Consider the following 12816-nt stretch of genomic DNA (forward strand, 5'->3'; position numbering starts at 1 on the left):
ATATGCTATTTTATCAAGAAGCCAAACATACATCTATTTGGAATACATGAAGTAGAAGGAGGAAGAGAAAACACCTTCCAACAAACATTTTATGAAGTCATTCAAGAAAACTTTCTTAATGTGGCCAGAGAGAGGATTATACAAGCGCTAGAGATTCAGAGAACCCCTGCAAGATATCTAATGAGAAGATTAATCCCTAGACACATAGTAGTTCACAAAAGAAACAAAAAATTATAAAGATAGCAAGAGAAAAAGATCAGACTATTTACTGGAGGAGACCAGCCAGTACTGGACTTATCTGCAGAAACACTACAGGCCAGAAGGGATTGGACCCTAATCTTTAATGTTCTCAAATATAAACAATTTTACCAAAATATTTCTACTCAGTCAAGGTAAGATTCTGCAGTGATGGATAATTAAAATCCTTTTCAGACATTCAACCCCTAAAAGAATGTACCACTTTCAGACCAACTCTACAGAGACACTTAAAAATAAACTGTGCACAGAAGAAAACATAAACAAAATAAAGACCATATGTTTCACAAGATCACAAACACAGAAGTAGCAGAACACACACACCACTGGCAAAAATGAAAACACACACGTATATTACAAAACTTAAAAACAAACAAAAAACAAATTAGCCTTATTAGAGCCTTTTGACTGGGAAAAACTCTCACAGTTCAATAATCAGCCTGAACATGAATGGACTAAATGTACCACTGAAAAGAAATGGAGTGGCAAACTGGATTTAAAAAAACAAAACAAACAAAAAAGTTACCCAATAATTTGCTGCCTCAAGGAGACACATCTCACCAGAAAGGACATCCACAGACTCAAACTAAGAGGCTAGAAAACAAATTTTCAGGTGAATGGATCACAAAATAAGGTAAGAGTTACAATCTTCATATCTGGCAAAACAATCTTTAAGACATCAAAAATTTTAAAAGGATATGGAAAGACACCAAATAATGATAAAATATCAAAATGTCCATCCAAAATATATATGCACCAAATACAAGAGCCCCAACCATTGTAAAGCAGCTACTAAGTAAACTATAAAAAGATATTTACTCTAACACTTTCATAGTTGGGGACACAACTCACTAACAACCATAGATAGATCATCAGGACAAAAAATCAACAAAGAAATCCAGAACCTCTACCTGATGCTAGACTAAATGGACTTAATAGACACCTACAGAATACCCCACCCAATGGCTAAGTAATATACATTCTATTCATCACCACACGGAATGCATTCTAAGATCACTAAATCCTAAGCCACAAATCAAGCATAAACAAATTTCATAAGAAGAAATACTGCCATGCACCTTCTCAGACCACAGTGGAATAAAAATAAATACCAACCAACAAAATACCCCCAAAACCTACAAACATATGGATACTAAACCACATGATGCTGAATGACTTCTAGGTTAATACAGAAATCAAAACAGAAATTAAAAGATTTCTGGAAATAAGTGAATATGAAGAAACATCTTACCAACACTTCAGAGATGTCATGAAAATAGTACTAAGAGAATTTATATCTCTATACATGCACATCAAGAAAATAGAGATCACAAGTTAGTAACCTAAAAATGTCACCTAAGTCAGCTGGAAAGGCAAGACCACCAAAACCCAAACTTCAGCAGAAGGATCCAGATAACCAAAGTAAAAGCTCAAATATGGTGCATAAAAGACAAAAATATGGGCCATTGCCCTAATAGACTCTGCTGAGTTCATGTGCTCTTTGAGCTATGACTGTTGCCATATTTCTTGGCTTTGGCCTCTTTCCCTGCCTCAGAGAGGTTAATTTCATCTCTCTCTCTTTCTAATTTATTTTTTCAATAAACTATATTTTCTAAACTAAAAAAAGAAGACAAAAATATCTTAGAAAAAAATCAATGAAAGAAACAGCTGGTTCTTTGAAAAGATAAACAAGATTGATGGACCCCCCTCGCCAGAATGACCAAGAAATGAGAGAAAAAGGCACCAAAAAAGAATAAAAACACAAAAGATTAAGTAACAGCAGACCCTACAGAAATACAAAATATTATCAGAGATTACTATGCACACCTTTCTGGAAACAAGCTTGATAACAAATGAAATGGAGGACTTTCTGATGTTGCACAACTTCCCAAGGTTGAAGCAAAAATAAATTGACACAGTAAATAAATCAATAACAACCCAGGAAATTGACTTCATCATAAGAAAACTATCTTTAAAAAAAAAATACCTGGTCCAGATGACTTTTCAGTAGAATTCTACAAAACATATAAGGAGGAGATGATATCAATTCAATTGAATGCATATCAGGTGATCAAGAAAGACAGAACTCTCCCCAAGTCATTTTATGGAGCTAACATCACACTGATACTCAAAACAGGTAAAGATTAAACAAAGAAAGAGAACTACATGCCAATATTCCTGATGAACATAGATGTAAAATTCTCAATAAGATTATAGTAAATTGGGTCCAACAACACATCTCAAAAATCATCCACCATGAACCAATAGGCTTCATCCCTGTAATGCAGGGCTGGTGTGACATCTGCAAGACCATAAATGTAATGCAATACATCAACAGATGTAAAACCAAGAACCCCATCATTATATCATTAGACACACAAAGCTTTCAATAAAATCTATCATCCCTTCTTGATGTAAATCCTTGAACATCTAGGCATACAGGAGCATACCTCAAAATAATAAGAACCATCTATGAGACACCCACAGCCAATATATTGCTAAACAAACAGAAATTGGAGGCATTTTCCCTGAAAACTGAAACAAGACAATGCTACTCACTCTCACCCCTCTAGTTCAACGTAGTATTGGAAGTCCTAACTAGTGAAATTAGGCAAGAGAAGGAAATCAGGGGTATCAAAATAGAAAAAGATTAGGTTAAGTATCTCTCATTGCTGATATGTTCCTGTACCATAGAAATCCAAAAGAATCTGTCAAAAATCTTCTTGGACTGATAAAGGACCTTGGCAAAGTCTCAGGGTATAAATTAAATATGCAAAAGATAGTCCCATTCTATACCTTAGCAACAAACAGGCAGAGAACAATCCCATTCACAATAGCCACAAAAAATGAAATACCTCATCATCTTCCTAACCAGAGTAGAGAAAGATCTTTACAACAAAAGCTATGAAACACTACTCAAATAATTCAAGGACACAAACAAATGAAAAAATAGTTCATGCCCATGAATTGGAAGTATAAACATTGTTAAGATGTCTAACCTACCCTAGGCAATGTACTGATTCAACCCAATAACCATTAAATTGCCAATATCATTTTTTCTCAGAACTGAAAATGACAATACAGTAATTCATGTAGAAACATAAATAACCACAAGTAGTCAAAACAATCCTTAGCAAAAGAAACAAAGTGGGAAGTATCACACTCCCAGACTTTAAACTATATTATAAATCTACACTAAACAAAATAACCTGCTATTGGTACAAAACAGGCATATAGACCAATGGACTAGGTTAGAAACTCTGCAAGCCAAACCTTAATTTCTCAACCAACTCATCTTCAACAAAGCCTCCACTAACAACCATTAGGGATAGGAGGATCTATTTAGTACATGGTGCTGAGAAAACTGTTCACAGGCAGAAAATCTATCACCTTACACAAAAATAAACTCAAAGACCTAAATGTAAAACCTCAAAATATAAGAATCTTAGAGAATGCAGGAGACACCCTTATGAAATTCAAATAGACATCAAATTACTGATCAAAATCCCAAATGCCTATGCCATAAGAGATAAGATAGAAAAGTGAGACCTCATTCAAATGAAAATCTTCTGCAAAGTCAAATAAATCATCAAGAGAATAGGGAGAGAGTCCCCAGAATAAGGAAAAATATTTGCAAACTGTATATCTGGCAAAGGACTAACATCTAGGATCTAACATATTGGATCTAACGAAAATGTTCCAAAATAAAAAATAAAAATATAAAAAATAAAAGTGGGCAAAGGATATGAAAAGACACTTCTCAAAAATGACACATGAACAGTGAACAGATACATGAAAAGTGCTCAGCCTCATTAATCATCAAAGAAATGCAAATTAAAACGATACTGAGATTCCACCTAACTCCAGTCAGCATGGCCATCACCAATAACTCAAAAAACAAGAGAAGCTGGAGAGGATGCATAGAAAAAGAATGTTTCTACACTGTCAGTGAGAGTGTAAACTAGTACAACCTCTGTGGAAAACCGTGTAGTGATTACTAAAAAATCTAAAAATTGACCTTTCATAAAAGTCAGCAATCCCTCTCTGGGAATATACCTAGAAGAACTCAAATCATTTTATAAAAGATACTTGTGTACACATGTTTATTACTGAATTATTTTCAATAGCAAAAGCATGACACCAATCATGCCAACCCATCAAAAGTGGACTGGATAAACAAAATGTGTTTCATATACATGATGGAATATTTTACAGTCATAAAGAAAGACAAAATTATGAATTTTGCAGCAACTTCGATTGATTTAGAGTCTATAATACTTGAATACTTGGTGTTTTTTTTGTTGTTGTTGTTTTTTTGAGTTGGAGTCTCACTCTCTCACCCAGACTGGAGTGTAGTGGCTGCTCCTGGCCACCGCAGCCTTGACCTGGTGGGCTCCAGCGATCCTTCCATCTCATCCTTTCAAGTAGCTGAAACTACGGGTGTGCACTACCACGCCTGGCTAATTTTTTGTTTTATTGTAGAGATGAGGTCTTGCCAAGTTGCCCAGGCAGGTCCCGAACCCGAGGACTCAGGCAATCCACTCACCTCAGCACGGTTGCAGGCTGAGCCATCAAGCACGGCTAATACTGGGTGATCTATCACAGATACAAAGAACCAAGTACCACATGTTCTCACGCATAAGTGGACTCTGAACATTTATAATAATATTATAATAAAGAATCTTGCTTTAGTGGAAAACTACCAGAGGAAAGGGTGGGGGACATAACATCAATAGGAGTGAGTACCTGATCTCAAACAAAGTAAAGTGGATACCAAAGGGAAGCCCAATCTTCACCTGTGTGATAATTACTTCTATGATAACCTTGAATTGTATCCCACATCTGTGAAATAAAAACAAAAAAGTCAAAAAGCATTAAAAAAGAAAATCATATTGAATAACAAATAATTCATTAAAACTGGTTGCTTTATATTTTAGTAATGGTATTTTTTGAAGACAGAAAGTCTACTTTTGCACAAATATATTTTAAAAAGTAAAAATGAATTTAAACTCTACAGTACATTGTATTATTAACAAAAATGTAAGTTATTGGACTATTGTGCTATCTACTAAATATAAGTATGTATAAGAAGCAAAGAGTGAGAAAAGTGATTTTTTACTTAATAAGTCAGTGAAAAACTATAAACTAGAATTTTGCTACTGACCATGATGGAATAAAGTGTCCACATTTAAACTTCCTGATATATTAAAATTGATCACCTAATAAAAATTGATTGATTGTTTGACAATAACTGCAGTACAATCAACAGAATCCCTTAACTGGAATACCATAAAACAATACTTTAAATTTTTTAGAAAAATTGAATTATCACTTAGGAGTCTATATATGTTTAAAGAACCTTTAAATATTAGAACAGAAAAAAATTATTTTAATGCCATATACTGTCTGAAATATTGTACTTCTCACATTTTTTTCCAAGGAAACTTGTTAAGAATGTATTCTCACAAAGTAAAGTATGGTTAAGGAAGACATAGGATTTTGTTAACAGGATAGCAGAGTCAGGAGATTAAAAAATATTCAAGGTGACAGTGAACATAAATCCAACAACCTAGGAGGAGGTTTGGGAATGTAACTGACCTATACATGAAAAGCAAGAAAGGTCTTGGAGAAATGTACCCAGTAGGTGAAATAAGAAATTAATGATAATGTATGTATGAAAGACTGTAAAAGAATATTTGGTATTATTGAGTAAGGCGAAATTATAAACAGGTACCCTGCAAAAAGAAGGAAAGGAAAGTATTTACTCAAATTAAAACCAACGACTATTAAAAAGGAAAATTTCTAGTGAAAAATATGGATTCATATTAAAATTTGCAAAGTCAAAATATTATGGTACTAATATAAGATCATCCAAATATTGTGTGATGGATATACTGAAAGCTAGGCAAGATAAAATATGTTAGGAGAATGAAGAAACATAGTGAAAAGTGGTTAGCACAAATTGTCACATTCTCAACATTATAAAAACAAGAAAAAGCAATATAAGTATATTGTTTAAAAATATAGGTATTTATCATGAGAAAATGCTAAAAAGAAAAAATGCTTTCTTATATTTCTGTAGCAATATTGATTTAAAATACGTAACGTATTGCTTTTTAAAACATTAAAAATCTTAAAGGTTCACAACTTGAAAACAAAAAGTTTCATTTAAATTTATGTCAATGTATTTAATACAATATTAGTAAATAGCTGCTACATTTAAAGCACTCTTTAAAAATGTATGAAAGAAAGAAAAATTAAAATAGTTGATATATGCATTCTTGAGATACAGAACAAGAAATTGATGTCAAACTGATCTATTATGATAACATTAGTGCAAATATATTATTGGCAAGTAGTAAAAGCATTGTTATGGTTTAAGTAAAAGAAGTTGCAGAAGATATTGGGGAAAAATAGAAAGCCATGTTTAATGTTTGAGTGTTAGGCAAAATTAAGATTCTGGGTGATAATAATGTTTCTTTGAGATGGGCAAGTTACTAAGTTTCTAATGAGAATTCTATTACACATACCATTGGCCTACCCACCCTTACTTCTACATTTGAAGAGACACACCACCGTAGCATTAAATTATTTTTTTCTGATTAAAAAATCATTGTATGACTTGTAATTGATCAATGTCTTCTGAAATTAAATTCAAAACTCAAGGAGTTTATATAAGTTGTTATCAGAGTATATTTTAAGAATAAGTACAAGTTTAATTTAGTTTAAAGTAATTTAAGAATGAATAGATATCTGTATTACATACAGCATGGTAAATGAACTCTAATAATACACCAGCATTTGAATAATAATTAGAAGGATACACTCTAATAGTTTTCATTTATTGCTTGAGCAGAGCACTGTGAATCATTGGATTTAGCATACTAAATGGCCTTAGCTTAGAGTCAAGGAGATTTCCGTATATATTATGGCTAAATTTTTTTTAAAACTTAATTAAATATATATATAAAATACAGGCAGATTTTTTCTAAAAATTCAAACAAAACATGTTGTATATATATTAATTTTACAATTAGTATTACTTGATTTAAAGTATTTTGATTTCTTTACAAAAACATGAAACTATAAATAAAATCAGAGGAAAATGGATATTTTAGAGAAATCAACAATATCAAGAAAAGGAAATTTGTGGATAAATTATACATGGAATTTCCAGATAACATATAACTAAAATCATTGTTCAATTTCATGCAACTTATACTGCATTTCTAAGCTTTCTAAAATCCCACATTTATAATTATATACAGTCTCACAAGAGCCTTCTAATGGTACTAATCTATGTGCAAGTTAATAAAGAATTTTGATCATTGTCAAAAGTGTTACAAAATATATATTAAAACCAAATGAGTCAAGTATGCAGGGAAAATAAATACTAATTAAAGCAACCAGATTATTGAAAATTGATAGACTAATCTTTAGCCCTTTTTTTAAAGTTACCATGCCAAATGCTTGGAAACGAATCAAACCAAGTATAAAAGGTACATGAAGATCAGCCAGAAAATTTATTAGCTATTCAATTGAGGCATCAGTCTGCTCAAAGGCTAATTAGACCAATCTGTGAATGTATCAGTTCCACAATTACTCAGACTAATTATATCAATCATGTAAAATATGTTCATGAGAACCTGCTAATGTATAACCTTGTGGTTTTAAGATGACATTAGCTCAGTTAGAACACAGTGTCCATGTATGGTTTACTAAGTATGGCTTATGATAAGTAGATAAAGATTTTTTAAAATAGGGGTATAGATAAGTGATTGATGTATAGATGAAATTGAATTAGGCAACAGGATTTCACAAATGTTCAATTATTAGGAGCTCAGGCAAAAATGGTAATATTTGACATAACTTTATTTGAAGAGACTGAATGTGTATATTATTATTCAATTTATTTCTTCAAGACTGTGTACATAAATTATTCTGTTCATGGGTATTTCAGTGTGTACATGCACCTGAACAATCTATGTATATAAATATTAATTATAATTAGAAATATATACATTAAACTCATATTCATCCAAAATATTTGTTAAAAATACCTACTATAAGCTAGTCATTAAAGTGAGCTGGTGGTAAACTATGGGCAATAAAGAACCAACCTTTGTACTCTAGGAGTACTTAGTTTGCTTGAGGTCAGGAACAGATCCATAAGTAACAACGATAAAATGTAGAAATATCGTATCTCATTTCTACTTACATCTGAAAGGCCATATGTTAATATTATAACAACATATATGTTAATATATATAATATAATATAATAACATATGTAGTAATATATATGTTAATATCAAAGTCTTATCCATTATTGGGCTGAAGATTATTGTCTACTGTTAGACAGTCAGGAAGAGAAGACCACAAGCAAACTGGAAACCAACGGGCACTAGTTGAAGCTATTCTGCCACTTAAGTCATATAAGCCAGGAAACCTAATGATGCTTGAAGTATTTGTTGGTGGATAGCAACATTGTTCAGAGTCGTTGGCAGATCCCTAAAGATATATAAATTTTCAGACCCATGGGAATTTAAAGTTCAATCATCCTGTGAAAATAAGTAGGCTCCTTTTGAGAAACACTTTTGCTTGCTACTGAATTTCAGTAGAAACTAAATGCTAAGTCTTGAACCATCAAGTTACCATGTAAACCGAGCTATCTATTATGAAGCAGATTTTTTTCCTGATTCACTAAGTCATACAGTTATATAAGCATTGCAGCACTTGATTATCAAATAGAAGATGTCAGGGCAACCCCTTCGAGTCCACTCTGTGGGGCTTTTCTGTACTCTCAATAAATCCTGCTTTAAAACAACAACAGCAGCAGCAACAACAAAACAAATAGAAGAGGTCTGTATGAGATGGGGTAAGAACAGGAGCTGAGGGCAAAAAAGTAAGCTGCAGGTGCAGTTGTCCAAATGTTCCCAACTCCTACTACTAGTACATTATCTTCTCTCTCTTAGCCTGAACTTATGACACCCTAGTAAAATTCCTAAAATAGATTGAGAAAGAAAAAACTTAAGCCCGGTTTATTAATTTTGCACAATATGCAAGGATCACCACGAAGTCGACAGTGATATTACAGCCCTTTTGGGGTCATCTGGGTCTTTCAGAAATGAGTCTGGGTCATCAGAAAATGAGGTTCATTGAGTGAAAATATGGAATAAGAAATCAAAGAAAATAGCTAGGTGAGTATTTGTATAATTACTTCTGTATGTTCCAATCTATCTACATATGTGGGCTTAAATATTTTTGCTTTGTTCTCACTTTAATTTATTTATTAACTAATATAAAATGTTTTCTTAATAATTACTTTTATATTTTAGTATTTGAGTAACAGTGTATTAAAATAGAAGATTTAGTATCTTTTTTATAAAGAAAGTATTCAGGTTGTAATGGAGTAGCTATTCCATGCTTGCCAGAAATAAGACTTTATCTTTATTTGGAAACTAAGTATGATTTAAGGAATGGTGTCTGGGTGCCAAACTGCTACAATGTAGAATGTGAAGGCTTTGTGATAAATCAACTTGACTAGGCTGAACTACATCTTTCAGAATTTTCTTTTGATCATACACTAATATAAATGCTACTACAAAAAGATTTCTCAGCACTACATAAAGCCTTTACTCAGTTTACTTTAATTATCTTAAAATATATATTGTGAAGAAGAAAAGAAGCACCGAGAATGTGTTTCTCTTATGGAGTAAACCAAAAAAGAGACAAAATAGCCAAAGCATCCTGAGCAAAAAGAGCAAAGCTAGAGTTATCATATTACCTGTCTTTAAATTACACTACAAGGCTATAGTTACTAAAACAACATGGCATTGGTAAAAGAGTAAATACATAGACCAATAGGATGGTATAGAGAATCCAGAAATAAACCCAAATACCTACAACCACCTGATCTTCTAGAAAGCAGACAAATACATACACTGGAGAAAAGACATCCTAGTCAACAAATGGTACTTAGAAATGGATAGCTACATGCGGAAGTATAAAATGTGATTCTTTCTCGCACATATACAAAAAATAACTCAAAATGGATTAAAGACTTAAATGCCAAAACTTAAACCATACAAATTCCAGAAGTAAACTTTGGAAAAACTGTTCTGGACATTGGCCTAAACAAAGAATATATGACTTAAACCCCCAAAGCAAATACAACAAAAGCAAAAATAAATAAGTAGAACTTCATTAAACTAAAAAAAAGCTGTTGCACAGCAAGAGAAATAATCAATAGAATAAATAAGAAACCTACAGACTGGGAGAAGATTATTTCCATACTACACACCTGAAAAAGGGCTAATATTCAGAATCTACAAAGAATTCAAACAAATCATAAAAAAAAAAGCAAATAACCCCATTTTAAAAAATGGGCAAATCACATGAACAGAAATCTCTCAGAAGAAGATATGCAAATGGCCAAAAAGCAAATGAAAAATGCTCAATATCACTTACTATCAGAGAAATGCAAATTAGAACCAGAGTGAGTTACCACTTAACACCAGTCAGAAAGCTCATTATTTAACACATTAAAAAAAAAAGTATGTACAGACATGAAGGCAATGAAAAGTGTATGCTTATACATTGCTGGGCAACAAAAATTGGAGAACAGCTATCTCTTCTACATTTTAATTTAGTTTCCTTTGGATATATACCCACTAGTGAGATTTCTGCAACATATTGTTGTTGTTTTTAACATTTTGAGAAACCTCCATATTGCTTTTCAAAATTACTGTACCAATTTACATTTCTACCAACAGTGTATAAGTGTTATCTTTACACTTTATCTTCACCAACAGTTATCTTTTGTCTTTTTTGGTAACAATTATTCAAGTAGATGTGAGATGATATCTCACTGTAAATTTGATTTCCATTTTCTTGATAATTAAATGTTGAGCATTTTTTATATACCTGTTGGTCATTTGTATAGCTTCTTTTGAAAATTGTGTATGTATTCAGATCTTTTGCCCATTTAAGAAATAGAGTTATTTGTTTTCTTGCTATTGAGGTGAGCTAATTATAAATTGTGGGTATTGTCCCCTTATTAGATGTGTAATTTGCAAATGTGGAATTTAAAAATATTTTTGATCTCATAAAGTTAGAGATTAAAATCAGTAGAATGGTAGCTAACAGAAGCATGGATGGTTGGGGGGGGAGGGGAAAATGGGATGATGTTGGTAAAAGAATATATAATTGCAGAGAGTTAGAAAACATACCTAAAATGTGTCTAGAATAGTTAAATATCCTATAGAGAAAAAAAATATTTAAGTGATTTCTTGGGACCTGAGGTTGGGGAGAAGAGAATAAGTATGATGGGGGAGGGAGAGATATGGAGTGACTAAGGGTATAGAATTTCTTTCTTATGTGATAAAAGTGGTCTAAATTGTGATAATGGTTGCACAACTCTGTGAACATACTAAAATACACTGGATTATACAATACACTTTAAAAACATGAATTATATCTCAATTAAGCTTTTTGAAAAATAAACAGGACTTCCAGCAAGGTGGCAATGGGGCATTTTGGTCTGTGAGACCCTCCATGAAAGAGAACACACATAAAGAATCTAGCTCTCCCCAAGGGGACTGCAGCTCACATTGTCTGCAGCCTGCTCTTCACAAGCTGCTCAGCTGCCACCTCAGCCATCTTAGCCATCTCAGCCTCAGCTGTGGCAGCGGCTCATGATACTGCCACCACCATCAACACCCTGCCCATGCCTGAGATGACCCATGGCTCTGGACAGTGAAGCCCCACAAGCATGCTCTGCAGAAACTGCCACTGCTGCTGCCACTGCCACGCCCTACCCCTTGTCTGGAGCCAGGCTCGTGGAGCTACTTTCAGGCTAGGAGAGCTTGGAGCCCAATCTTCAAAGTTCTCAAAGATAAACCGGTTCAACCAAGAATAACCTACCCAGCCAAGTTAAGCTTCATCAGTGAGGGGGAATTAAAATCTTTCCCAGACATCCAATCCCTAAGAACATATGCTGCTTCCAGACCACCTATACAAGAAATACTGAAGAAAGTATGAAACACAGAAGAAAAGGAGAAAAGAATGACAACGTTCTTCACAAGACTACAGGGAAAAGATGGAAAACACACATAAATCAATCCAAAAACCAAAGGAAAGACAACAAATAAATAGGAACAACAACTCTATAAGAACCTCATGACATAGAAAAATCGCCACATTTCAATAATCAGCCTGAATGTGAATGGACTAAATGCACCACTGAAAAGACAGAATGCTGGACTGGACAGAAAACCATAAACCCATTATTTACTGCATCTAGGAGACTCATCTCACTACAAGGGATGCACACAGACTCAAAGTTAAAGGATGGAAAATTAGCCAGGCTCGGTGGCTCAGCCTGTAATCCCGCGCCTTTGGGAGGCTGGGGTGAGTGGATTGCCTGAGTCCGTGGGTTCGAGACCCGCCTGGGCAGCGAGACCTCATCTCTACAATAAATCAAAAAATCAGCCGGGCATGGTAGCACGCGCCTGTAATTCCGGCTACTCGGAAGGCTGAGGCGGAAGGATCGCCGGACCCT

The sequence above is a fragment of the Carlito syrichta genome, unplaced genomic scaffold (genome assembly GCF_000164805.1).
Source record: "Carlito syrichta isolate Samal-C Ts95f unplaced genomic scaffold, Tarsius_syrichta-2.0.1 Scaffold310827, whole genome shotgun sequence".
Taxonomy (NCBI): Eukaryota; Metazoa; Chordata; class Mammalia; order Primates; family Tarsiidae; genus Carlito; species Carlito syrichta.